At 37.2% G+C, this 26,384-nt stretch overlaps 1 long non-coding RNA gene across 6 annotated transcripts in view; it reads right to left on the bottom strand.

Annotated features, from left to right (window-relative positions):
- Window positions 1-26,384, bottom strand: part of LOC113241073 (uncharacterized) — a 70,234-nt gene that overhangs the window by 6,757 nt on the left and 37,093 nt on the right. For 3 of the 6 annotated variants that reach the window (XR_003311418.4, XR_006411950.3, XR_007190101.2), the window contains one exon: window positions 5,362-11,355. This is a non-coding gene — a long non-coding RNA (uncharacterized LOC113241073). Of the gene's footprint in view, window positions 1-5,361; window positions 11,356-26,384 lie in introns of those variants that run through there. The other 3 variants (XR_007190102.2, XR_008956537.1, XR_007190100.2) reach the window with 2 other exon arrangements.

Genomic DNA, 26,384 nt, shown 5'->3' with positions numbered 1-26,384 from the left:
CTTCTGAGGGACACGATGATCAACTAGCCACTGCCAAAGATCTCTGACCTTCAAAACATTCTGATGACTAGTATGTCCCTCCTGTCTTTACAGCAGATGTGCTCACCTTGCCTTAGGCAGTTAAATGTGACTGCTTGTCCCCTGCTGCTTCAAAATCTCATCATCCCCTTTGAAATCAGGGAACCCAACTAAACAGTGGCATCCTCTACAGGCATGCCTTGCCTAGAAAGGAGAACAGCCACAGAGATTTTTAAGGATGCAGGTGCCCCCTCATTAATATACATCTCACTGCTTTTGTGAAGGAGTGTCTTTGGGCCGTCTTGTGGAATGTAGCTGGGAGCTGACTGTGCAGGTCACACGTAAAACATTCAGATCAATATTCCTACCTTCTTAAGCTTTGAATTCCCTTTTCCACATGACACCACAGAAGCTCTGACATCTCAATCTCATTAAATATATGCTATCATTGAATCTAAATTTTAGTCAACCCATCAAGGAAACTCTTAGAGCCACCTCCAGCAGCACACTGAATCTACACTCTGATAAATGCATCAATATCAATAAATTTGGCCAGAACTAGTGTTATGCTCTGCCCACTTCAGTTCTGCCCAGATTCTGTCGATATATATTGGCAAAGTCTTGCAATTCCTTTAGTGCGGAGGCTAGTTCCTCCTGGGTCATCGTTGTACCTGTCCCCTGAAGCATACTGAGTTTGACCTTAATTACAGCTCCAGCTGACCTTAACTGTGGCTACAGTTGCCTTCTGGGAGACTCTTCTGCTCTGAGCAGGATCATCCAAAGAGGGAGAGATCCAGTACTGCAAATATGTCATTTCCTTCTAAAATAAGTTTAACAAAGTCCCAATAAAAAGCACAATGGAAGTTTTTTTAGTTTGATAAAAAAAATAATTATTCTAAGTTAATCACAATAAGTAAATGAGTGAATTCTTCCTAGTCTTTCTCCTCTTCATATCATTTCCTGAAAAACTCAGTCCTAAACCTGTTGGTTGGGACCAAACATGTTACATGTTCAAGCTGGGGTGGGAAGAGGGCTATAGGAGACCAAACAAAATAAGTACTTTTCCAAATACACCTGCCCATCACAGGAGTGAGCCACAAAATGTAAGGATAGCTCCATGCAAAGGAGTGGCCCCGCAGAGGATGCCAGAGCTCCAGCAGGGTTAGGAGGGAGCCTCTGCATATGAATTGTGTGTGATGGGACTTTGGAGCCCAAGAAGGTGAGGAAGATAACCATGGGGAAGAGCAGCTTTTGCAGAGATGCATATCTAAGTAGGGCGAAGAAGGAGTCTTACAGGGCTGCAGCCCAACATGGGTTTCAGAAGCCAACAGGGGTGAGGACATTCACATAATTATCCAGTATGGGATGTCAGTGCATAAGCCAGTGGGAAGGGCTGGTGATAACAAGTGCGGAGTGTCAAAGCGTAGTCAGAGTAAGGTGGTGTCCATGCAGAAGGGCAGCTCAGGGCATGGAGTCGGAGGCTTAGCAGGGTAGAGAGTGTCCATATTGGGGAAAGCACCAGCAGTCTAGTGAGTGTAAGAGCCCGAGTGCAGCTGCAGGAGATATGGGATGGTGGCAGGGATGGGAGTTGGATACACACAGGAAGTTGACCAAATAGGCAAATATATTAAGGTTAATGGAAGCCAGGTTTCTACTGTTAGAGAAAGGAGTTACAAATATGAAAAGGAAGAAAAACAGAATAAATCGTGTGGTTCATGGTTTTCACTATAACATAAATTGTTTTAAATAAAGTAGAAATATAACGGTGTGTGACTATGCACGTATATACATCTTTGTCTCCAAGTCTTAGTGCAATTTCAAGTTTTAATAAACTCAGAAATATACATGTTGCATGCTTACAAAAGAGAGAGAGAGAGAGAAAGAATTCTTGATTAAAAACTCTCAGCGGGGCGCCTGGGTGGCTCAGTCCTCAAGCGTCTGCGGCTCAGGGCATGATCCCAGCGTTACGGGATCGAGCCCCACATCAGGCTCCTCCGCTGAGAGCCTGCTTCTTCCTCTCCCACTCCCCCTGCCTGTGTTCCCTCTCTCGCTGGCTGTCTCTATCTCTGTCGAATAAATAAAATCTTTAAAAAAAAAGAAAAACTCTCAGCAAACTAGCAATAGAAGGGAATTTCCTCAACCTAATACAGAGCATCTGTGAAAAATCTATTGCTAACATTAATGTGAGAGACTGAATATTTCCATCTAAGACCACTCTTACCATTTTTATTCAACATATTGCTGGAGGGTCTGGCCATAAAGTGTCAGGCGATAAAAAGAATTGTGAAAAGGGATAAGCAAAATTCCATTTATTGACAGATGACATAATCGTCTATCTAGATGGTACAAGTGAGTCTAGAGAAAAGCTGCTGCAACTAATAAGCAAGTTTAGCGAGACGCAGAATGCGCGACCAATGTACAAAAGTCAGCTGCGTTCTATACACTAACAATGAACAACTGGAAACTGAAGTTTAAAAGATCAATACAGTAGCATCAAAATGCATAAAATACCTAGAAATAAATCTGAAAATATACATGAAAGACTGCACACTGAAAACTACAGAGCATTTACTGAGAGATTGAAGAAGACTTTGAAAAATGGTGACACATGCTTTGCTAATAGGTCAGGAAAGTCAATATTGTTAAGGTGTCAATTTTAACCAAACTGATCTGCAAATTTAATACAATCCTGATCAAAATCCCAGTGGACTGTTCAGTAGAAATTACCAAGCAGATTCCAAAGTTTATACAGAATGCGAAGATCTTAGGGGCACCTGGGCGGCTCAGGCAGTTAAGCATTGCCTTCAGTTCTGGTCATGATCCCGGGGTTCTGGGATCGAGCCCAGTATCAGGCTCTCTGCTCAGTGGGAAGCCTGCTTCTCCCTCTCCCTCTGCCGCTCCGCCTGCTTGTGCTCTCTCTCTCTGTGTCAAATAAATAAATAAAATCTTTTTCTAAAAAAGAATGCAAAGATCTTAGAATAGCCAAAATGACTTAAAAAAATGAAAACAAAGTTAGAAGGCTAACATTACCTGGTTTTAAGACAACAAAGCAAAATCAGTAAAATGAGCTTTGTTATGAACACAGACACACAGGTCAATGGAACAAAATAAGGAGTGCAGAAATAAACTCATATATATGATTTTCTATAACTGATTTTCTGCAAAGATACAGAGGCGATCATTGAAGAAAGGGTACTATTTTGAACAAAAGGTGCTAGAACAATTGGATAACTGTATGCCAAAAAACGAATAAAAACAAAACAGAGAAAAAGCCTTCAATCCATACTTTGGATCATGTGCAAAAATTACCTCTAAAGCTTTTGAGAGAAAGCCTCTGCTAACTTGGGTTAGACAAAAATTGGGCTTTATCAAAATTTAAAACTTCTACTTTTCAAAAGACACTGTTAAGAGAATGAAACATCAAGATATAGACTGAAAGAAAATACTTGCAAAGCACGTATCTTATAAAGGACGCATATCCAGATACAAAAAGAACTCTCAAACCCAATAGAAAAAGACAAATGACCCAATATAAAAACGGGCAAAATACTTGAACAGACACTTCACCAAATAAGATATAAGGTTGGCAACTAACTGCGTGGAAAAATACTTAACATTGTTAGTCATTACAGAAATGCGAATTAAAACTATCGCAAGACCCTGCAAACTTACTAGTACGGTAAAAATTAAAGAGACCGGCCATACCAAGCACTGCTGAGAATGTGAAGGAATTGGAACTCCCATGCACTGCTGGTGGAAACATAAACAACACAAACACTTTAGAAAACAATTTGATAGTTTCTTAAAAAGCTAAACATATGACCAAGCCATTTCACACTTAGGTATTTACCCAAAAGAATTAAAGCATATTCCATGCAAAGATTTGTATATCAATACCCATAGCAGCTTTATTTGAAATAGTTAAAAACTGGAAACAACCCAAATGTCTACCAAAGGTAAATGGATAAAGTGATATACAATGAAATATTACACAGCAGTATAAAGGAATGAACTATTAATACACACGACACATGGAAGAATTTCAAAATAATTATGCTAAGTGAAAGACAACAGATTCTTAAAAAAGGAATATATCATATGGTTTCTTTTATACAAAATTCTAAGAAATGCAAATTAATATTTAATATGAGTAATACGATTAGGGGTTGCCTAGGGCCCAGGGAGATGTGAGAATTACAGAGATATAAAGAAACCTTTGGGGATGATGATGAATATACTAGTTATTTTTATTGTGGTTATATTCTCATGAATATATTCATATGTCAAAATTTACCAAATTGTACATTTTAATATGTGCAGTTTAGTGTATGTCAATGGTAATAAAGAAAACTATGTTTTAAATTCATATAATTACTACATTGTGCTATACACAATTCCAGTCAATTTTCAAATTTTATAAAACTTTCATCAGCTATTTCTCAATAACAAAAGATTTTCTTTATAATTCTAGCTTTCAGATTGTAAAAAAATGAGGGCTTTAGACTCTCATTGGTTTTGCTTTATTTTACTGAGACATAAATTGACATTCCATAAAATTCACCCCTTTAAAGTATATAATTCAGTGGTTTTTAGTATGTTCATAAGGTTGCATAACCATTGCTATGTAATTTCAGAACATTTTCATCAACCCAAAGTGAGACCCCAGACCCATTACCAGTCACTGCCAACTTCCTCTCCCTTCAATTTTTGACAACTACTAACCTACATTCTATATCTATAAATTTTCTTATTCTGGATGCCTCTTATAAATGGACTAAAACAGTATATGGTGTTTTGTGTTAGGCTATTTTGAATTTGCATAATACATTCAAGGTTTATGCATGTTTAATATGAATTAGTGCCTCATTCCTTTTTATGGCTGAATAATATTCTATTGTATGGATATACCATCTTTTGTTTATCCATTCATTAATTACTGAACATTTAGGTTGTTTCTACTTTCTGTCTATTATGAACAATGCTCCTGTAGACATTCATTTACAAGTTCTTGTATGAATATATGTGTTCAACTCTCTCAGGTAAATACATAAAAGTGGAATTTCTGGGTCATAAGATAAATATATGTTAACATTTGAGGAATTGCCAAACTGTTTTCCCAAGCAATGACACCATTTTACAATCCCACCATCAATCTATGAGGGTTCATATTTCTCCACATCCTCACCAACAGTTGTCTTTGTTTTTTTTTATTCTAGCAATTGTGTGTTAAACCAATCTTGCATTCCTGGGATGAATCTGTAGATCACATTGGGGAGTATTACCATATTAAGTCTTTATTCAATGAACATGGGATGTCCTTCCATTTATTTAGGACTTCTTTAATTTCTTTTATTGGTGTTTTGTAGTTTTCAGTGTATAAGTCATGTATTTGTTTGATCCAATTTATTCCTACGCATTTTATTCTTTCTGATATTATTTATAAATGGAATTGTTTTTCCAATTTCATGTTTTGCTTGTTCATTGCTAGTGTGTAAAAATACAACTGGTTTTTGTATATTGATTTTGCATCCTGCAACCTTGGTGATCTCATATATCTGCTCTAACATTTTTTGTCAATTTCTTAGGATTTTTCTATAAAATATCATGTCATTAGCATATAGGTAGTTTCACTTCTTCTTTACCAATCTTAATGACTTTTTATTTCTGCTTCTTACCTAATTACCCTGCTTAGAACTTCCAATACAATGTTGAATAGAAGTGGCAAGAACAAAATCCTTGTCTTTTTCCCCGTTTATAGACAGAAAGCTCTTAGTCTTTTATCATTAAATATGTTAGCTGTGACCTTTTCACAGATACCCTTTATCACATTAAGGATGTTCCCTCCCATTTGTAATTTCTAATTTGTTGTATTTTATCTTTAAGGGTGTTGGGTTTTGCCAAATGTTTTTTCTTTGTCTATTGATTTGATTATGTGTTGTCTTCTACTTCTATTAATATGGCGTATTGATTTTCATGTGTTGAACCAACCTTGCATTCCTGGGACAAATACTACCTGGTCATGGTGTACAATCCTTTTTATATGTTGCTAGATTCAGTGTGCTAGTATCTTTTTGAGGATTTTTGCATCTATATTCATAAGAGATATTAGTCTGTATTTTTCATTTCTTGTGGTGATGGGGGTTTTCTGTTTGTTTTGTTTTGGTATCAAGGTAAGACTGGTCTCATAGAATAAGTGAGAGAGTATCCTTCCATCTTTTAATTTTTTTGGAAGATTTTGTGATTTATTGGTATTAGTTGTTGTTTAAATGTTTGGTAGAATACACCAGGGAAATCATGTCTTCCTGAACTTTCTTTGTGGAAAGAGTTTTGATTACTGATTCAATCTCTTTATCTGATATAAACCCATTCAGATTTTCTAATTCTTTTTAAGTCAGTTTTGGCAATTTGTGCCTTTCTAGGAATTTGTCCATTTCACCTAGGTTATCTAGTTTGTTGGAAGAATGTTGTTTCGATAAATACATGACAGTTTTGTTGTGATCCTACAAGAAAAACTCTGATGGAGACACATCAGGTGACAGAGGTGGCCAAGCAAGGGAACCTCCACTTCTGGGAAGCAATCCACTGGTCTTAGAAATTCTCATCCATAAAACTATCACAAATAAAACCTTAAAATAAAAATTCATTATTCGAAATTCAAGAAACTAAGCATAAAGAAGTATAAATAACTAACCTTCCCAATGATTTTTATTTATTTATAGCATTTGTTACTTCGGAAGTTATTAAAACCTAAGACTGCACTAAGACTTAGGAACACCCTGATACACACACACACACACACACACACACACACACACCTACACACTCCCCAGCTCTGTCCACTAAGAGAGCCTAGGAGCAATAACACATAGAAGAAATAAGAGCACCTAGTGCCCAGATCTAAGTTTCTAAATATCATTCTCCAATAAAGGAACCAGGCTCTTCGGAGAAATGGCTGATTCCATAGAGTAGTTGTGGGATGAGCCAGGAATACTGCTGTGCCAAAAAAGTCAAAAAGTAGGGGAGTACTCAGCGAACATCAGGGACATGTCAACACACACATGCACACACACACACACACACACACACACACACACACACATCTAGCCTGAAGGAGCTCCCAGTGATCAATTAAAATTAAATAATGATAGTAATAGATTATAACCTATAGTTTACTATTTTTGACAATTTTAATTGTAAATAGCTTACTATTACAATAGTAAATGCATGAATGATAAACAGAACATTTTAGGGATATTTACTTAGTTACAAATAGCTCCCAAAAACATATTTATTCATTACAGAGGAAAAAAAGAATAACTTTATGGTTGGAAAACCCTGGCAGATACTACCTTCCGCAAAATAAACATCATGAGTAGTGGGACACGTCGAAATCATGAGCTACTTGATAAAATGCAATGACCATGTCACTGCTATAATGTTCCTGCTGAAGGTGTGTAACACAAATATAATAGTGAAGAAACACCAGACAAAAAAACTGAGGAATATGCTACATAACAACTCGTCTATAGTCTTTGAAAGTGTAAAGTTCACAAAAACCAGTAAAAGACTCAGTAGCTGTTCCAGATTGAAGGAGATGGAAAAGACAGCAAAAGCATAAATGCAAAGCATGATTCTGAACTGAGTCCTTTTGCTACAAAGGACATTATTGGGACAAGTGGCAAAACTTGAGTAGAACCTGGCATTTCAATGATGGTAATATGTCAGAATTAATTTTCGATTTCTACAGCCTTGATTGTAGGAAATGCTCACTAATATATTTGCAGGTAATGAGGCATTGTGGACCAACTTATTCTCAAATGGTTCCAGAAAAAAAAAGTTGTTGGTACTGAATCTGCAACTTTTCTGTTAGTTTGAGGATGTTTCAAGCTAAAAAAGGAAGGAAAGTTAGTAAGTGGAATAGCTAAGACATGTTTAAAAGAGGACTGGCAGGAGGGGCGCCTGGGTGGCACAGTCGGTTGAGTGTCTGACTCTTGATTTCAGCTCAGGTCATGATCTCGGGGTCCTGGGTTTGAGCCCTGCACTGGGCTCCACACTCAGCATGGAGCCTGTTTCTCTCTCTCTCTCTCTCTCTCTCCCTCTGCTCCTACCCCACACTTGCACATACACACACCCTCTCTAAAATAAATAAATCTTGTATACGCAAACAATGAATCATGGAACACTACATCAAAAACTAATGAAGTACTGTATGGTGACTAATATAACATAATAAAAAATAAAATAAAATAAATAAATCTTAAAAATAAATAAATAGGTAGATAGACAAATAAGTAAATAAATAAGGACTGGCAGGGATAATTTGCCCTTCCAGATATTAAAGTATATGGTACAGCTACAAGGCTGAAATGGTGGTAACTATGCAAGGAGCAACTGGCATATTTGGAGAACAAAAGAGATCTGTGTTTATAAGAACTTAACACAGTATGTGGGAACAACCTGGACTGCCAAAAATCAGGGACTGCTTTATAAATTGTCACACATTTATAGATTTGAATAGTTTATCACAATTAAACATATTTTAACAAATTCCAAATGACATGCACATGATGCAATGTTTAGTGAGAGAAGAGTAGAAATGATCTATGTGCACGTGATGGGTTCTTGGGGTACTGGTAACATTCCATGTCTTGACTGTGGTGGTAGCCATAAGGTCATTAATTTTGTTTCATAAATCTGTTCTACATATTGTCCTGATGTATGTTACAACAAAAGATCTTTAAAGGACATCAAGACCCTTTATCATACTGGACTATATTTCAAATATTGACCTGCTAAGTAGATCAAATTTTAGCACCCTCTTATACGGATGAGGAACCACGTTCCAGAAAAGTTAAACCATTGCTTTCTGAGCACTGATAGATACCAAGGCCAGGATATGGACTTCTCTGTGCTTTGGCCACAGCACTATCCTGTGTCCCCAACATTAGTGGTGAGAAAGACAATGGTTACTCTGTTACATCACAACAATTACTGTGATTATGTGCCCCCAAAAGGGTGTCAGACAGTGAGCTGGGCACTTTACACATATCACTCATCTAGCCCTCACAGTAACGTGCAAAGAGGGTACATTACTCCCAATTCACAATTAAGGAAAAGGGGCACAATATTGGTCAATGAAGCTGTAATTCAGATCCCAGTGCACTCATTAGATAAACACTAACTAATCTGCACCCCTATGTCAGGCTCTGGAAAGATCCTGGAGACATAAAGACATTAAGACACAATTCCTACCCTCCAGAGGCTTACCATCTTGATGAACTCCAAATTTAGGCCATTCCATCTATGCCTACTGCCATTCTCCAACACGAGTGCCTATCTGTTTTGCCTAAATACAGTCCAGAGTCAAATATTTCTCCCAATAGCAATCCAGTTACCTCACCCCAAAGGTAACAAATCAACAAAACCCCCCAGCAACTATGATTCAGAGTCATCCTATCTGAATTAAGTCCAGAGCTTTCTTTTATGTTTGCCTATTCTTTTACTACTGTACATAGGGAATAATCCCAGAAAGACTGACCAGAGACCAACTTTAAAATAGAAGACGTTCTTCCTGTTATATCATATTTCCTACTCATGCAGTGCCTTTCTTGGAAGCTCCCAATGCAGTTATGTAAATGTTAACTCGTTCTTCCTTCTGGTATCCCCGGGAGGCAGGAAGCCAATGTTATTTCACAGATAAAGAAGCTGGAATCCCAAGAGGTGAAATGCCTTACCCGGGGTCACATAACTATAGGCAGTCGGGGGTGCTGGGAATGGGGCACGGGGTTAGGAATCCCTGCCTGGGGTCCCCTGGCTCCCAAATGGGGCCTCCTTCATATGAGATAACTCTGTTTGTTAAAACTCTGTTGGAATCTTGCTCCATCACAGGAATGTTATGGGACTGCTGAGAATAAACATTAATGCATGGTACATCTTCAGGAGGTGGGTTTAGAACATGTAGCCACTGTCTACAGTAGTTGAAAATACAACCAGTTTGGAGACTAATATTTAGCCCAAATGACCCTTCCAGTGACCATGAGTCTATGACAATTCTGTCCCATCAGGAAAGGACAGAAACAGGAGCCTAAACTCTTGCTAGAACTCATAATCTGTGCCATTTTGGCATCTACATTTCAGGGGGGAAATGAGCTAAGCTTGGAGTCAACAAGCACCCCGTAACAATGCGCTATGCTTCCTTCCTCAGTCTACTGCCAACAGCCCCTTTCACAGTTGGCAAAACAGAATCAGGGAGACCGGTTGATTTTTCAAGTGATCAAGATGAGGCTCTAAGATTCCTGTTATAATTTTAAATCCATCAAATCAAGTTCCCAACATCCTCTAGTGTAAATTTTTAGACACAAAATGGAAAATACAAGGCATGGGTTGAGGATTTTATACTCTATACTCTGCAGTCATCACTCTGTATTTGTTTCAACAAACAACTTTAGGCATTTACCTTTCAACCACTACGTGTCAGGCACCATTTAAGTCCCTGAGGGAATAGAAATGACTAAAACAGAGACCACGTGCTCAAAGTCAAATTGGTACCATTGAAAAATTGGGGAGAGAAAAAATTGCCTTTGAAGGCATTAACCTTTATCTAAGAAAGAACACCTTGAAAAATCTAGTTCAACATCCTCTGAAACACCTTCCCTTAAATGTCTGTAACTGACAAGGTTAAGGTTAAGCATGCCAGATGTCAGGCGAGTCTCTAAGAAGACAAGCTTCCCTTTTTTACTAACTCTCAGACCTAAAGCAAGGTGGTTTTCACTGATCTTCCTTTCACATCAATGTCCTTGGAGTGAAATGGGGGGAAAAAATAAGCCAAAGTTTAAGGAGGGGTGGAAAGAGGGTAATGTGTGCTTATCATAAAGCTGCCCTGAGTTTCCCTGAGATATTGTCAACAAGTGGCTCTTTCCCATAGGAAGTGAAGTCTCCTGGGGGAGGTGGTAGAAGCCATACAGGCTGGAACGGAACTAAGTTCTTAAAAGGGAAGAGCCCTCCTGAAGGGAAGGCCCACAGCTGGGCCCACTCAATAGACTGTAAATTCACAAACTGTGCATACTAGACCAATTTTCACCTCTGAGCACTTGCATGAATTCTCAGCTCATCGGTATCTGCTCCGGGAATGTGCAAAGCCGATGGGATAGCATGCATGGGAAAGTTTACAGAGACTCCAAACATACATACCACTGTGTGTTTTCAGTCTGCTGGTTCAATGTTTTTGCCAGCTGACAGAAGAGTTAAAATCCTGTTGAAAAGCTTGCTGGAGAAATGGTCTCTGATTCTGGAGGAAGGATCTCACAGGATTTTTGGCTTGGTAGGGCATTGTGATGACTGTTAAGAAATGAACAGAAAGTGTGGAAGAAATTTGGGTATTATGTTTACTATGAAAGCACTGTATTAAAGGGCTTAACAAATATTGCTCTGAAACATAAATGAAAGTCAATACTACTGATTACAGTCCTTTCTTGGCATCCAATTGATTCATTTATAACAAAACCCTGAAGGCATCATAATTAGTGTTTTTTCCCTAAGTGATTTTTTACTTGCACCCTGCGTTTACTAACCTTTCTATCCGTGCTCTCACTGCAAAGGCATAATTGTGGTATTTCAGCAACTTCTCTGCCTAAGGTAAAGTACTTTGTAGAAGAATATCTGCTTTTTCCAAATTTTCCATTACTGACTTCGTTCCATTTAAAAATGTTATGGCTTAGCGCCAGTGACCCCACTTTATACATTACAGCTTTTAAAAATAAGTTTTCCAAATCTGCTTTAATAATATGAACACTAGGTATAGTGACTGGCCCTCATCAGGCACTCAATATTTGTTGAATGAATTAATGGATATATATATGTTCCATAGCTATAAACGTACAACTTCAGCTTCCCGAAAGTTTGTTCCACACTAAAACTGTTTATTCAGTCTAAATGTTCTCTTGTGTATTGAATTTGTATGTTTAAACTCAGAGGGGTGGGATTTGAGGGTTAGATTATAGCTATACTATAAAAGAACCATAAATGTTGTGCTAATGATTTACAAAAATGAGTCTCGTGGAAATAACCAAGCTTAACATTTACCAAGAGAAAGTGGATGTAGCTCTCCCGGAACAAGCTCTCATAGGAAACCACTTCAACGTACACCTGTCCCTCCCATCTTTGCACTCTTCTCAGTCACAGCTTGATCTTGCCCCATCTCCAGATCTTCACTCAAGACCTGCTCCCTCCATTTCAAGCCTCCCTTGGAGTCAGTGCCCCCCTAGCTGTAGTGCCAGACTTTAGGAACTCTTGGCTTTAAAAAACCTTGCAGCTTTTTCAAACAATGAGTTATAAGAACTTCAGCTCAGACAAGCTCATGTCCTTTGACCCGCCTTCTCTTAGTCTTGCTAAAGTGGTTCTGCCCAGAGGAGCAATTCCTTTGCTTCGTTCTCTCTCCTCCTTTCCATGAGGGAGAATGAGGAAAGTACAGAGTGATCTGCCCTCAGAGTGAAAGACCTCCCTTGTTCCTCAACTGGTGACTTCCCCCCATCTCATCACCCAATGGTAGATTCTCCCCCAGTAAGGTGGATATTGTAGAGGGATGGGGTTCTTCAGTCCTCTCTTTCTACTCTTCTATTTCTCTACCCCTCCTACCTCCACCCTCCCCCAAGAGATGAAGATTTATTAATTTTATTGATGAGAGTCCAGAACATTCACTAGGTCCCACCTACTAGGTTCTTGGTGCCTTTAAGGGCCACACAGGTTAACAGACCTCTTTCTCTTCAGCCTCCCCCTCTGCAGACTGTGAAAAAGCTGAATTCTCAGACCATTCATGTCCTTTTCCCACCTCTTCCACACCTATAACAGCATGCTAAAACAGGCTTGGGGATCCAGGCTTCTCTCTAGTTCTTTCCCTACCCAAAGTTTAACCTGAGTGGGTTGTGCCAAGATTTAGATTCATGGTGAAAAGTAGGAAACTCCTCTTAGGCCATGAGCCTAACACACATGCTTCAACTCAGCTTTTACCAGAAAGCCCAGCATTGTCTGGTACCAGGGCCTGCTCAGCTATAAATATAGCAGTACAGGGGACCTCTTATTACATGAGCATACATTATCTGACCTGTTGAAGAAAAGCAAAGTCATCATAAAACAAAACTATGTATTAATAAACTGACTTCTTATAAAATTAATCTCTGACCAAAGCCCCTTCCTTTCAAGACATCAATATCTACCTCACCATTATAGCAGATAATAAATTCAAATACGGTAGAGGTCTACTGTGAAACAAAATTGTAAATATTGCAAAAGATGAAGAATTTCATGAAGTCGATGAAAGAAATATTGCAAAACTATTTGAAATACATGATACAGCACAATGTGCCAGTTAACAAAGAGAAAATAAACAAGAATGATAACTTAAAAGATACTTTAAAAATAAAAATATTCAACTATCAAAGGATTAACAAAGCACTTGGGAAAAATTAAATACAACTTTTTAATGTTTTTACAAAAATAGCCCTTTTGTGATTATATGGCAAAAGTCAAATGTGAAGTAAAAGATATTCTATCTTGCTGTTAAAAATTTTATCTAAAAATGATTAGCTTCCCATTTGGGTTCTCCATTGCTGTGTAACAAACCAACCATACATTAAATAATTTAAAAGAATGACAGTGTATTCGACATTGACACAACTAGCTCATCTATCTGAGAATAATTTATTTCATTTTTAAGCAAAAATATATTGATTTCAAAATTACATCTAAGTTAAATAAATTACCTAGCTCTAAAGTAAACTGAGTACTATTAATGCCAACTTCAAAAGTGTATTGCATAAATTGGAAAGCAGCTTCAAATGTATCAATATGAAAATGTTTTCTAAAATTTTTCTTAGCTTTTACAGCAATTTACATTACACTGTCAAGAATTAAAATCTCTGGGGGCACCTGGGTAGCACAGTCGTTAAGCGTCTGTCTTCAGCTCAGGGCGTGATCCCGGCGTTCTGGGATCGAGCCCCACATCAGGCTCCTCCGCTGGGAGCCTGCTTCTTCCTCTCCCACTCCCCCTGCTTGTGTTCCCTCTCTCACTGGCTGTCTCTCTGTCAAATAAATAAAATCTTTAAAAAAAAAAAAAAAGAATTAAAATCTCTGTATTGATCAATGTAAGAAAATGTTGAAAATCTGGGGTGCCTGGGTGGCTCAGTCATTAAGCGTCTGCCTTCAGCTCTGAGAGTGATCCCAGAGTCCTGGGATCGAGCCCCACATCAGGCTCCTCCACTGAGAGCCTGCTTCTTCCTCTCCCTCTCTCACTGCCTCTCTCTCTGTCAAATAAATAAAATCTTTAAAAAAAAAAGAAAAAGAAAAAGAAAATGTTGAAAATCATCATTATTTTTTTCATTCTGTTAAAATTCATTTTCAGGCTGGTTTCATGGGTTTCAGGATGATCTGGTAGATAACCAGCTCAATTCAGAGGACCAGCTGAAAAAAGGTCCCCTACTCCTCCACCATCTTTTTTTCTCCCCTCTAAAATTCATTTTCAATACAAATCCTCGTACCTTTCTACCTAGGTCACAAGCTTTTTCTTTCCCACTGTAGCTCTAAGATGAACTTCTTCATTTGTAGTGCATTATCTGTGAGAGAATATAAACCACAAGACCATATTTTGTCTTTGATTAAATAATTTTTTTAATCAAGCAGTCTTTTAAGATAATTTTGAATTTGAGTTAATAGTAGAGTAAATCTATGTAAAACCCTTCCAGTATACAACCAATAAGCACTGGTAAAGACCTGTCATTAAATTCACTGCCTTCTTCTTTCATCAATCACATAAACTGTGCAATACTGAATGGTCTTAACAACTGTACCCATGAGCACAACTACGTTCAATATTTAGCAGAGTGGAGAAAATCAAGAAGTGAAAAATCAGTCTTTTGTTGTAAAATTCCAATTAATCCAGATTATTAGTTAACAAAGTTGGGAGTATAGACCATTGATATAGCAACTAAGTTTTTTTTCCACAACTAGCTGATATTCTGTGATAAATGTAAATAGATAAATAAGTCTGTGCAAGAGTTCAATAATGTTAATGAATTTAATAAAATGCTTATTAGCAAATTTGAAAGCTCCTTGAAACAAAACATACTGATTATAATTTTATAACATTTCTTACATGGCAACACTCACCTAAAGCTAAAGAAAAGTTCTTAACATTTTTCAAAATCTGAATAAATTAATTTTTGATGTGGTTTCAAAGTTCTTCTAAAAAATAGAAATAAAATGAAATTAAAAAATGACAGTGTAACATTTCTCACAGTTCTATTAGTTAATCTGGTAGTTCTTCCACTTCACATGTTATTGACTGGATTGACAAGAAAATCCAACATGATGTCATTCACATGGCTGCAAGTTGGGCCCAGCCATTGGCTGGGAGTTTAGCTTCAAGTGTTTTCTGAGGTCTCAGTTCTCCACATGGTTGCTTGGGCTTTTTCATAGCTTAGTGTCTAGGTTTCAAGAAGTACTATCCCAAGAGAGCAACACCCAATGTACAAGTGCTTATCAAGTCTCCTATTGCATCAAAGTTGCCAAATTCCCATTTTCCAAAGCTAGTCACATAGCCAAGCCCAGAATCAATGAGGAAGGGAATACCAGAAGATAAAATTTCACTGAGGGTCACTAACGTACAGTCTACCACAAAGGACCCCCTGGCCTTTAATGGGTCATATTCATTCCACGCTCAAAGTACACTTAACCTCTCCAAAGCTCGCAAGGCCTCATCCCATTACAGCATCAAGTACAGATTCTCATCACCCAAGTCAGATCTAAAAGCAACCAAATTCTCTTGAGTGGAGCTCTTTTGGATCTGAAGAAGTGTGAACTAAAAAGACAAGTATTTCTGGCCCTCACACAGTCAACGTGCAATGAAGAGTCAAGGCAAAGAAAATTGCAATGGGTACTTCTACCCAAAAAAGGTTGAAAATGGAAGGCACACAGTAGTTACTGGTCCATAGCAATTTTGAAATCCAGCCAGGCACTTGTAGCCAGTTTCCTGATGATGACCCAGTTCTATTCCCTGAGAGTGATATTCTGTGGCTCTTACCTCCACCCTCTGTGTTCTTAGACTCTGTTCTGAGCCATCATTTTTCCAAGAGTGCACAGCTGAGTTTTCTCCTCACCTTGTTTCCTCCTCCCCATAGGATTTTGAGGATCTTGAGGCATCTTCTCATTTTGAATTGTCTCTGTCCTTTTAATGTAGGCTTGTATAATTTCATTACATACATTGTATATTTTATGTATCAAATTATATTCACCTTATTAAACAAAATCACACTCACGAATCTCTTTAAGACAATCCTCTCTCTGTTTGGGGCTGGAAATCAGAATCTTATGGGAAAATACCCTTAGATTCTTTGACGTTTTCTTGTCTAGTTGAGAGGATCTTTGAGATACTCCTCACATCTTTCAGATGCCTTAACACAGACCTTGACTCTCAGTGCATACTTCACTAAGAGTACCCTGGATTTCATCTTCAAACCAAGGCTATCACTTACTTTGAGAAAATTGTTCTCATAGAGACTGGGGATGAAAAACAATTTCATTATCAGACCCATACATTCTAGTTCTTCTTTAGCTCAAATTCTACTTGAAATCTGAGCAGTCCCTTTGTTGGCTCAGTGTGTTCCTCCAATACTTTAGCATAGACAGCTAAAAGAAGCCAGATGGCACTTTCCACATCCTTCCCAGAAATCTCCTTAGCCAGGTTCACAAGTTCATTAGGTACCCTTTCTATTTCCCATTATACCACAAGCAGTTTTGATCATTGTTCTGCCAAGACTTAACTCAGGTTCCCTGTTCTTCAGCTTCCAATGGGAATTTCCTCATTAACTTCCAGCCCCCCCAACAGTCTCCTTGTAATTCCTCCAAATTTCTCCCTACTTCTACCAGACTCAAAATCAATGCCACATGTTATAGCAAGACCCCACTTTCAGGTAATAGTTTCTGTTTTAGTTATCTGTTGCTGTATAACAAACCACCCCCAAATTTAAGCACTTATCACAATTTATTACTTCTTACAACTCTCTGGGTTGACCTAGAGGTTATTATGGTACACATGTTGTTGGCTTGGAGCCAGGATGTCTAGAAGATATAAAATGGACTCACATTTGTGGCTGGAAATTGGTACTGGCTACTGGCAGGGAACTGAATTGGAGTTGGCTAGAGCGCCTCAATTCTCCTTCATGTGGGCTTCTTCATATGGTTGCTTATGCTTTCTGATAATATGCTTTCTGATAATATGGTAGATGGGTTCCTAGAAGCATCCCAAGACAATAAGGCCCAATGTGCAAAGATTCACCAGTCCTTCACTTGCATCACTCTTGCTAATGTACCATTGGCCAAAGCCAGTAACATGGTCAAGTCCAAAATCCATATGTAAAAGGACTCATAAGAGTACAAATACAAAGAAGCATGGTTCATTGAGGGCCACCAAAGTTAACAGTGTATCACACCCTTCAAACCAACACTTGATTTGTTTTTGGTTGAGCAAATGATTGGTGCATAATTGTCATTACATAATTATTTTGTTAATTGTAAGACAAAATAAACTTGTTTTTATAAATTTTCATTTTATTTTATTTTTATTTTTCAAAAATCATACCTATCAAAACCTGTTTTACATTGTCTACTATGACGTTTTGGTCCCCACTTTAAGTGGATTCCATTGGAGTGGCTTTTTTCTGGTTATTCTATTTCCCATTTAGTTTTTGTGCCTTGGTTTCACTCTCAGGTCAAGAGCACTTTGCAGAGAAAGAGTGAGTCACAAAACAGAATTTGGGGATCACTAGTCCTTGGAAATAATACCATCATTATAGCACCCACATATCCGCCCTCATCCTGACATAGTTTCCTAACTTCACTCATAAAGAATTAAATGGTCACTCTCCCAGCTAACCAGGCACTGATAACCAGATGTGGCTTGAAGTTATATACAATAGTACCTTCCTCGTCAAACCTCAATAACCCATAGCTTTTACAAACTGTTTCTGTATGAGAGTTCTACATAAATTTGTTCTGAAAGGCCTATAGTCTACATAAAGAACATTTGAACAAAGGTATACTTTTTAAATAGAGGTTTAATTTTGTTCTCTGCTACATGTGTTAGTTTTAAATGAAACTTTAAATGGCAAGAACACTTTGTGTTTTATAAGACTCTGCAGTCTACATTTGGCCCTGGATAGCTGGGCTATGTCTTCTTTACATAATAGAAAAAATCTGAAGTGTTTGAATTCACTGAGATTTAGGAAGCACTCTCCATTCTTATTTAATCCTTGATGAAATTACAGGTAATTTGTAAAAAAGGGATTTAAAGTCCAACCAAAAAGTATATATGTTGACCATTTTGTTTTTCTCCCCTGAGAGTCTCAGTTTAATCACACACTAGTCAATGTAACATAAGCTCTTTTTTTTTTACCCCAACATAAATCTGACAGGTAGTGTAACTGAAACTAATCAAAACGCTCCCACAGAGCCCGTGATTTCACCAGTGCGGTCCTGGGCCTGCCCCAGGGTGTTGTTACCTATTTTTTCATTTCCTTTTCTTGAACAGATCTATCGTTTTACCAGGCCCAAACTTTCCAATCCTTTCACATATCTTCATAAGCAATTAACAAAGGATGTCCCCCCCTTGGTGTTTTGTCATTTTGTCAGTTTCCCTGGTAATTTCAATCATTTTTAAAGGACCTATAAAAGCTGCTTCAATATGAGCTCTGTTTCTGTCACACTTGAAAACAAAACTACCAAAAGGCAAACCAGCTAGTCTGTCACCAAGCAAGAAGGTAGGACCTTTATTAGGGATGAGTTTATGAGAAGCACCAGTGTCTGGGATCATAGGTGAATCTCAACAGCAATTCGTCTACTAACAGCATGTCCCAGAAGCCAAAGTGCACCTCAGGAGGTAGTCCACTCTACAGCAAACTCTTCCAACAAATGAATACTGTCTTATATTAAAGAATCTAATTAGAAAGAGATTCAGTAGCTTCCTTCAGTAATAGTTTCCATTAGTCATGATTTATCAGGAATTTCTTCACATCACTTAATATTATGAAGTCTTCCTCTTTGCCTCCTTTCTCCCTGAATTCTCACTCCACTAAAACACTAATCATTCATTCATTCACAGACACCATTCATCAAGCAGCCACCAGGTGCCCATATGATACATCAACACTCTATTGGGTCCTTTATCATTTCATCACCATGACCTTACAAGGTAAATATTATTAGCCCCATTTCATTAATAATGAATTAAAGCAATAGCTCAGAAAGGTTATATTAACTTGCCCGAGTTCTCATGGTCACACAGTGAATAAATGTTGAAGCCAGAATTTAAACCTCATATTCTATCTTCTCAATTAGTCATGGAAGCCAAGGTCAACAGTCCTCGTAGGGAGATATCATTATTCTGCAGTAGAATGTTTACCACATGTTTGACTAGGACCCCTTGGCTTACATGGCCAGGTTGAGGCAATAGGGAGCATCACAATTCCAATAAGTCAGGGGAATAGCTCAGAACAGAATTTAGAACACATGTGACCCAGACCACCCAGACACTTGAATCCCTTACTGGGATTTCAAGTTTATTTTTTTCTAATGTGAATACTCAATTCTCAGTTCATAGAGCACCCACAGATGACAGAGAAGAACCAAACCTCTAGGAATTTCAGTGGGTTGTCCTATTTCTCTCTCTCTCTCTCTCTCTCACACACACACACAAACACACACACACACACACACACACACACGGAAGTAGAGTGAATTTATAGACTACTACTAGTCCCTAGGCCTCATCCGCTCAATAACTGGTTTGGGTGGAAGTCCTAGGAAGATGAATTGATGGTGTACAAATACACACAAATAGGCAATAGGACAGTAAAATCTAAAGGGCACTGTCTCTCTAATAGTTAAATCTACCAAAACCAAGTTCTATCCCTTTAAAAAAAAGGTATTTTCCCATCCAGACAAGGACTATAAGTGACCTAAGGACAGGAAGAACAGTGTCTCAGTCCCTACCACACCATAGCACCCTAAAAAACGACAGCTATATTTTTCAACACGCAACAGATATTGATTGGAATTTCCCTCTGATTTAGAGTAACTTGTTCTACAACTAAACCAAGTTTGTGGGTATGTGATCAAGGATGAAAGTGGACTCAGATGAGTTACCAGCATCTCTCCCGGTACTGCTGTGGCATACTCTGATACCCCTGCCTTTACCACAGACTCCACCTCCAACTCTCAAACTTCTGGAAATTCTCACGGCATAAGAAAAGTTGTTTTGATATCACCTCAAAAATCAGTTTCCTTTGTTCATTTGAATTCAAAACATGAATGAGTAAAGGAAATACTACAAAACCCAGTCCTAGCATCATTTCAGGATGCCCAAATAGAGAGCACCATTGCTCTCTCCTTTTCCAGGTGACAATCTTACAGATGGAGCCTTGGCTACGTGGAAGTGGCCTCTGCATGGCTTCAGTGCAATTTGGTCCTGTTTCTGCTCTAGCATTTCTTACATTATTTTTTCTGCTAACTTCCTGAAAGCTAGACAAAAGAAACACTTTTTGGTATGACTGCTATCATGGTCTGGTAACTTGGTTCTGGAATGAATGACCATATCCTTCAAAAACACTTTGCCAGGACAGGCCTCCTACCCTATGGGATCCTTTCAAAAAGTTTAGCAAAAAATTTTCCTGTGGTTCCACATTTGTCATTTTGGCTAAACCTGTGAGCTTCTCAAGGACAAGAAACATATAGGGTTTATATATGTTCCACTGAACCAAGATTATTCTGCTTGTTTGATTCATACTAAGAAAAGGCCATATTATCCAAAGTTATTTGTTAAAATATCAAGAATACCAAGGAGCTCCTAAACATATAAAGCAAATATTAACAGACCTAAAGGGAGAAGTAGACAGAAATATAATAGTAGAGGACTTCAGTACCCCACTTCCATCAATAGATAGATCATCCAGATAAGATCAATAGGAAACGTTAGACTTCAATGACACATTGAACCAGATGGACTCAATAGACATTTACAGAACCTTTCATCCAACAGTAGCAAAATACATATTCTTCTCAAGCACACATGAAACATTCTCCAGGATCAATGTGAAGCCACAAAAAAGTCTTAATAAAGTTGAGATGGAAATTATGTCAAACATCTTTTCCAACCACAATGATATGAAACTACAAATCAATTAAAAGAAGAAAACTAGAAAAGTCACAAATATATGGAGATTAAACAACATGCTATTGAGAAACCAATGGGTCAAATAAGAAATCAAAAGAGAAATTTAAAAATACCTTAAGACAAATGAAAACAGAAACTCAACACACCAAAAGTTATGGGGTGCAACAAAAGCATTTCTAAGAGAGAATTTTATAGCAATAAACACCTACATCAAGAAAAAAGAAAGCTCTCAAATAAATAACCAAACATGGAACTAGAATAAATTAGAAGAAACCAAGCTTAAAGTTAGTACAAGAAAAGAAATAAAGACCACAGTGGAAATAAATGAAATAGAAATGAAAAAGACAGTAGAAAAAATGAAATTAAAAGCGGGTTTTTTGAAAGTATAAACAAAATAGAGAAGTCTAGCTAGCTAACCAAGAGAAAGAGGATTCAAGTAAATAAAATTATAAATGAAGGGGGGGACATTTTAAGTAATACCATACAAAAACAAAGGATTGTATGAAACTACTATAAACAACTATATGCCAATGAATTTGACAACCTAGAAGAAATTAATAAATTCCTGTACATATACAATCAACCAAGAATGAATCATGAAGAAATAGAAAATCTAAATAGACAAATTCCCAGTAAAAAGACTGAATCAGCAATCAAAAATCTCCAAGGAAAAAAGGTCTAGAATCATATGCCTTTATGGGTGAATTCTACCAAACATTTAAATAAAAATCAGTATCAATCCTTCTCAAATTCTTCTAAAAAATAGAAGGGAATACTTCCAAACTCATTTTATGAGGCCAGCATTACCTTGATCTCAAAAGCAGACAAGGACACTTCAAGAAAATTATAGGCCAATATCCCTGATGATCACAGATGCAAAAAATACTAGCAAACCAAATTCAGCAATACATTAACAGGATTATACACCACAATCAAGTATTTATTTCAGGGATGTAAGGATGGTTTGACATCCACAGATTAATCAATATGATACACCTCTAACAAAATGAAGGTTAAAAATTTTATGATCATCTCATTAGACGTAGAAAATGCATTTGATAAAATTCAACATCAATTCATGATAAAAACCCTCAATGAAGTGAGTATAGAAGGAATGTACCTCAACATAATATAGGTCGTATATGACAAACCCACAGCTTGTACTCATACTCAGTGTCATATTCAATGGTGAAAATGGACTGCAACATGGACGGGACTGGAGGAGATAATGCTAAGCAAAATAAGTAAGGCAGAGAAAGACAATTGTCATATGGTTTCACTCATTTATGGAACATAAGAAGTAGGAAGATCGGTAGAAGAAGGGGAAGAAGAAAGGGGGAGTAAACAGAAGGGGGAATGAACCATGAGAGACTATGGACTCTGGGAAACAAACTGAGGGACTCAGAGGGGAGGGGGGTGGGGGAATGGGATAGACCGGTGATGGGTAGTAAGGAGGGCACGTATTGCATGGTGCACTGAGTGTTATACGCAGCTAATGAATCATCGAACTTTACGTTGAAAACTAGGAATGTACTGTATGGTGACTAACATGATATAATAAAAAAAATAAATTAAAAAAAAGAAAATGGAAAGCTTTTTTTTCTAAGATCAGGAATAAGACAAGGATGTTCACTCTGACCATTTTTATTCAACATACTACTATAACTCCTGGCCATAGCAATCAGACAAGAGAAAGAAATGAAAGGTATCCAAACTAGAAAGGAAGAAGTAAAACTATCTCTATTAAAGAAAATACAAATAAACGGAAAGATATTTAGCATTCATGGATTGGAAAAATTAGTATTGTTAAAATGTCCAACTACTCAAAGCAATCTACAGATCTGGTGCCATCCCTACAATGGCATTTTTCATAGAAATAGAGGAAACAATCCTAACATCTGTATGGAAGAGAATTGTATGGAATACAGGAGCCAAAGCAATCTTGAGCAAGAAGAATGAAGCTGGAGGTATTACAGGTCCTCATTTCAAACTATATTACAAAACTATAATAATCAAAACAGTATGGTACTGGCATAAAAACAGGCATATAAATGAATGGAACAAAACTGAGAGCCCCCCCCCAAAAAAACCCACCCATATGTGGTCAATTAATTTATGACAAAAGAGCTAAGAATATGCAACAGGGAAAGGACCATTTCTTCAATAAATGGTGTCAGGAAAACTGGACAGCCACATGCAAAAGAATGAAATTGGACCACTTTCTTATACCATGCACCAAAATAAACTCAAAATAGACTAAATATTTGTATGTAAGACCTGAAACCATAAAACTCCTAAAAGAAAACATAGGGGGTAAGCTCCTTGACATCAGGCTTAGCAATGATATTTCACACCAAAAGCAAAAGCAACAAAAGCAAAAATAAACAAGTGGGACTACATCAAAGTAAAAAGCTTCTATACAGCAAAGGAAGCCATCAACAAAATGAAAAGGCAACCTGCCAAGTGGTAGAAAATATTTACAAACATATAAATGATTAAGAGGTTACTATCCAAAACAAAGAAGTCATACAATTCAATAGAAAAAAAAAAACAATCTAATTAAAAAGTGGGCAGAGAATATGAAAAGACATTTTTCCAAAGACATAAAAATGGCCAATAGATTTATGAAAAGGTGCTCAGCATCACTAATCATCAGGGAAATGCAAATCAAAACCACAATGTAATATCACCTCACACCTGTAGAATGGCTATTATCAAAAAGATAAGAAATAAGTATTACTGAAGACATAGAGAAAATGAAACCTGTATGTACTGCTGGTGGGAATATAAATTGGGGCAACCACTGTGGAACATAATATGGAGGTTTCTTAAAAAATTAAAAACAGTACTACCATGTGATCCAGCAATTTCAAAATATCCATTTCTAGATATCTATCCAAAGGAAATTAAATTACTATCTCAAAAACACATATGCACCCCCATGTTCATTATAACATTATTTACAATAGCCAAAACATGGAAATCACCTGAGGGTCCACTGATGGATGAATAGACAAAGGCAATGTGATAATAAATACTGATATAGATAGACAATGTGATATATATATATGTGTGTGTCTCCATATATAGATAGACAATATGATATATATGAGGGATGGATAGATAGACAATGTGATACATATATATCTAAAATACTTTAGATATATATATGGATATATATAATATATGGAATATTCCATATATTATTCATATATAATACATGGAATATTATTAAGCCATAAAAAAAGAAGGAAATATTGCCATTTGGAACAACATGCATGGACCTCAAGGACATTATGCTAAGTGAAATAAGTCAGACAGAGAAAAATAATATTGTTATGATCTTACTTATATACAGAATCAAAAAACAAAACCAAACTCATAGACACAGAGAACCGATCGCAGTTCCCCAATGGCAGGGGGTGAAGGGGTGGGTGAAATGGGTGAAGGTTGTCAAGAAGTACAAACTGCCAGTTATAAGATAAGTAAGTCCTGCGGATGTAATAGAACATAGTGACTCCAGTTTGCGATATTGTGTCATCTCTTCAAAAGTTGCTGAGAGTGTAGACCTTAAGAATTCTCATCACAAGAAAAACACATTTAGAGCTACATAAGGGATAGGCCGGTGATGGGTAGTAAGGAGGGCACGTATTGCATGGTGCACTGGGTGTTATACGCAACTAATGAATCGTGGAACTTTACATCAGAAACCAGGGATGTACTGTATGGTGACTAACATAATATAATAAAAAAATATTATTATGTTAAAAAAAAGAAATCATTTCCCCATGTACATGTATATCAAATCCTCTTGTATGCTTTTTAATATATGCAATTTTTATTTTAAAAAGAGTAAAATAAATCCGTAGGAATAAAAAAAAAAAGAACTACATATGGTGATGGATGTTAACTCAGCTTCCTGCGGTGATCACTAGGCAGTACATACGGTCAGGTCACGACGTGGCACAGCCAAAATGAACGCAATGTTACGGGCCACTTATGTCTCAAAGGAAAGAACAGCAAGGCGTTATGGTCACCACTCCCATACAAGTCATGGTTCCTTGACTTCAGGCGCCCTGGAGTTGGAACCCTTTGGGAAGACATTTCAAAATGGACTGGAATGGAAATGTCTGGACAAACAAAACCTTTTCCCTGAGGGAGAAAAGCAAAAAGGAGCTGAAGCGTCTGATCCTACCAGGAAGTCCTGTCCGCCAGTGTGAAGTAATAAGGAGAACGTGGGAAACAGATTGCTTTAGGGAATGGAGGTGTTACCGTGAATCCTACTTTATCTCTTTGGAACCGTGGACATCCATGAATTTAGCGGTATTTCCAAAACATTAAAAAAAATCCACAAAATATATAGATTTTAAATTTCAGGTAAACTGTACAAAACCTTCAAAAACTGGGGATGTACTTTATGGTGACTAATATAACAAAATAAAAATTATTTAAAAAAAGGAAAAACCCGAACATTTATTCAAAAGAAAACAAAAACAAAAACAAAAAAAACCTTGCAAACAGAAACCTCTTTCCCAAAGGGCTTATGTGGAACAATTTCTAAAAAATTATGCTCTCTCTAAGCTAAACAGAAAGTATAGACTTTACATATGTTGAGTACCTTTATCACACACCTGATGTCCCTATTTTTTATAAGATATTTAATGTTTTCTGTGTTAAATTATTTTGATAAAAATTTCCAATGTACCCCAAATGGAGTATAACAAACCCCAGCTACCAGTTATCCATCTTCAATAATCATCAACATTTTGCCATACTTTTTTATCAATAATAACTTTTTTTAAAGCTAGAATGGATTAAAGCAAGACCAAGTTTTCAAGTCATTTTGCTTCAAGAGGCATGTAAAAAGAAAATATTCTGGCATGTAACCATATGCCATTAGCACACCTGGCAAATTAATCATCTGATACCCAATTTCATAAAAGTTCCTCAAATGTCTAAAGGAATCTTTTTTTTTTTAACCATAAACTCAGTTGAAACACTGTATAAGGTATTATGCATCTTAAGTCTCTTTTATATTTCTTTCACACTAGAACATTGCCCTCCCTCTTCCTTTTTTTCCCCCCATGCCATTGGGTAGTTGAAGAAACTGGATCCGTAGTCTTGAAGAAATTGCCACGCTCTGAATTTG

The sequence above is a fragment of the Ursus arctos genome, unplaced genomic scaffold (assembly GCF_023065955.2).
Source record: "Ursus arctos isolate Adak ecotype North America unplaced genomic scaffold, UrsArc2.0 scaffold_30, whole genome shotgun sequence".
Classification (NCBI taxonomy): Eukaryota; Metazoa; Chordata; class Mammalia; order Carnivora; family Ursidae; genus Ursus; species Ursus arctos.
The sequence above is the reverse complement of the archived record's forward strand: the minus strand, read 5'-3'. Positions and strand labels throughout refer to the sequence as shown.